Raw genomic sequence first — 3,363 nt, forward strand, 5'->3', positions numbered from 1 at the left:
AAAATCCAAAAATATTTTTAATTTGTGTCTTCTCAAGTCAATAATACAGAGAATTGAAGATTCAGAACATACAGCAGAGGAATTGCACAGAAAAAGCTGGGCGTTCAAAACGCCCAGTGAAGAAGGACAGACTGGCGTTTAAACGCCAGCCAGGGTACCTGGTTGGGCGTTTAACGCCCAAAAGGGTATAGCTTTGGGCGTTAAACGTCAGAATGTGCACCATTCTGGGCATTTAACGCCAGGATGGCTAGAAGGGAAGATTTTGTTTTCAAATCAAATTTTTTTTAGTTTTCAAAATCTTTTCAAAATCAAATCTTTTTCAAATCAATTTTTCAATCAAATCTTTTTCAAAATCAATTTCTTTCCATTTTCAAAGATACTTACTATCAATTAATGATTTGATTCAACACTTCAAGTATGTTACCTTTTCTGTTGAGAAAGGTTTAATGTTTGAATCATATCTTTTCTTGTTAGTCAAGTTTTTAATTTTCAAATCAAATCTTTTTAAAATGTTTTTCAAATCATATTTTCTCAATCACATCTTTTTAAAACTAATCATATCTTCTTAACCACATCTTTTTCAAAATAGTTTTCAATCAAATCTTTTTGATTTCTAATTTCAAAATCTTTTTCAAAAATCACTTGATTTCTTTTCCATTTTCATTTTCGAAAATTAAGTAATGTTTTTCAAAAAAAAAATGTTTTCAAATTTTCTACTTAATTTTCGAAAATCACTTCCCTCCTTCTCACATCCTTCTATTTATGGACTAACACTGTCCCTTAATGCAAAATTCGAACTCCATCTCCTTTGATAAGTTCGAATTTTCTACTTCTGTCTTCTACTCTTCTTTTCTTCTGACACCTAAAGGAATCTCTATACTGTGACATAGAGGATTCCACATTTTCTTGTTCTCTTCTCTTTCTTATGAGCAGGAGCAAAGACAAAGGCATTCTTGTTGAGGCTGATCCTGAACCTGAAAGGACCTTGAAGAGAAAGCTCAGAGAAGCCAAAGCACAACTCTCTTTAGAGCACCTAACCGAATTCTTCAAAGAAGAAGAACACATGGCAGCCGAAAACAACAACAATGCCAACAATGCAAGGAAGGTGCTGGGTGACTTTACTGCACCTACTCCCGACTTCTATGGGAGAAGCATCTCTATCCCTGCCATTGGAGCAAACAACTTTGAGCTTAAGCCTCAATTAGTTTCTCTAATGCAACAGAATTGCAAGTTCCATGGACTTCCATTGGAAGATCCTCATCAGTTTTTAGCTGAATTCTTGCAAATCTGTGACACTGTTAAGACTAATGGGGTTGACCCTGAGGTCTACAGACTTATGCTATTCCCTTTTGCTGTAAGAGACAGAGCTAGAACATGGTTGGATTCTCAACCTAAAGAAAGCCTGGACTCTTGGGAAAAGCTAGTCAATGCCTTCTTGGCAAAGTTCTTTCCACCTCAAAAATTAAGTAAGCTTAGAGTGGAAGTCCAAACCTTCAGACAGAAGGAAGGAGAATCCCTCTATGAAGCTTGGGAAAGATACAAACAATTAATCAGAAAGTGTCCTTCTGATATGCTTTCTGAATGGAGCATCATAGGTATTTTCTATGATGGTCTCTCTGAACTATCCAAGATGTCTTTGGATAGCTCTTCTGGAGGATCTCTTCATCTGAAGAAGACGCCTACTGAAGCTCAAGAACTGATTGAAATGGTTGCAAATAACCAATTCATGTACACTTCTGAAAGAAATCCTGTGAACAATGGGACTAGTCAGAAGAAAGGAGTTCTTGAGATTGACACTCTGAATGCCATATTGGCTCAGAATAAAATATTGACTCAACAAGTCAATATGATTTCTCAAAGTCTGTCTGGAATGCAAAATGCACCAAGCAGTACTAAGGAGGCTTCATCTGAGGAAGAAGCCTATGATCCTGAGAACCCTTCAATGGAAGAGGTGAATTACATGGGAGAACCCTATGGAAACACCCATAATCCTTCATGGAGAAATCATCCAAATTTCTCATGGAAGGATCAACAGAGACCTCAACAAGGTTTCAACAACAATAATGGTGGAAGAAACAGGTTTAGCAATAGCAAGCCTTTTCCATCATCTTCTCAGCAACAGACAAAGAGTTCTAAGCAGAATAACTCTGACTTAGCAACCATGGTCTCTGATCTAATCAAAACCACTCAAAGTTTCATGACTGAAACAAGGTCCTCCATTAGAAACTTGGGGGCACAAGTGGGTCAGTTGAGCAAGAAAATTACTGAACTCCCTCCTAGTATTCTTCCAAGCAATGCAGAAGAAAATCCAAAAGGAGAGTGCAAGGCCATCAACATGGCCGAATTTTGGGAGGAAGGAGAGGCAGTGAACGCCACTGAGGAAGACCTCACTGAGCGTCCACTGACCTCCAATGAGTTCCCCAATGAGGAACCATGGGAATCTAAGGCTCAAAATGAGACCATAGAGATTCCATTGGACTTACTTCTGCCATTCATGAGCTCTGATGAGTATTCTTCCTCTGAAGAGGATGAGTATGTCACTGAAGAGCGAGTTGCTAAATACCTTGGAGCAATCATGAAGCTAAATGACAAGTTATTTGGAAATGAGACTTGGGAGGATGAACCCCCTTTGCTCACCAAAGAACTGGATGACTTGTCTAGGCAGAAACTGCCTCAAAAGAGACAGGATCCTGGGAAGTTTTCAATACCTTGTACCATAGGCACCATGACCTTCAAGAAGGCCTTGTGTGACTTAGGGTCAAGTGTAAACCTCATGCCCCTCTCTGTAATGGAGAAGTTAAGGATCTCTGAGGTGCAAGCTGCAAAAATCTCACTAGAGATGGCAGACAACTCAAGAAAACAAGCCTATGGACTTGTAGAGGATGTTCTGGTTAACGTTGAAGACCATTATATCCCTACTGATTTCATAGTCCTAGAAACTGGAAAGTGCATGGATGAATCCATCATCCTTGGCAGACCCTTCCTAGCCACATCAAAGGCTGTGATTGATGCTGATAGAGGAGAATTGATCATTCAAGTGAATGAAGAACCCTTGGTGTTTAAGGCTCAAGGATATCCCTCTGTCATCATGGAGAGGAAGCATGAAGAGCTTCTCTCAAAACAGAGCCAAACAGAGCCCCCACAGTCAAACTCTAAGTTTGGTGTTGGGAGGCCACAACCAAACTCTAAGTTTGGTGTTGAACCCCCACATTCAAACTCTAAGTTTGGTGTTGGGAGGTTCCAACATGGCTCTGAGCAATTCTGAGGCTCCATGAGAGTCCTCTGTCAAGCTACTGACATTAAAGAAGCGCTTGTTGGGAGGCAACCCAATGTTATATTTTATCTATTTTCTTTTGTTATTTT

General features: G+C 39.4%; 1 non-coding gene across 1 annotated transcript; it reads right to left on the reverse strand.

The window, feature by feature from the left end:
- Positions 1 to 1,468: 1,468 nt before the first annotated feature.
- LOC112799362 (small nucleolar RNA R71) lies at positions 1,469 to 1,576 on the reverse strand. The gene has a single exon (XR_003200939.1). It is a non-coding gene; the product is annotated as a small nucleolar RNA R71 (small nucleolar RNA).
- Between the last annotated feature and the right edge of the window lie 1,787 nt (positions 1,577 to 3,363).

The sequence above is a fragment of the Arachis hypogaea genome, chromosome 4 (assembly GCF_003086295.3).
Source record: "Arachis hypogaea cultivar Tifrunner chromosome 4, arahy.Tifrunner.gnm2.J5K5, whole genome shotgun sequence".
In the NCBI taxonomy this organism is placed as follows: domain Eukaryota; kingdom Viridiplantae; phylum Streptophyta; class Magnoliopsida; order Fabales; family Fabaceae; genus Arachis; species Arachis hypogaea.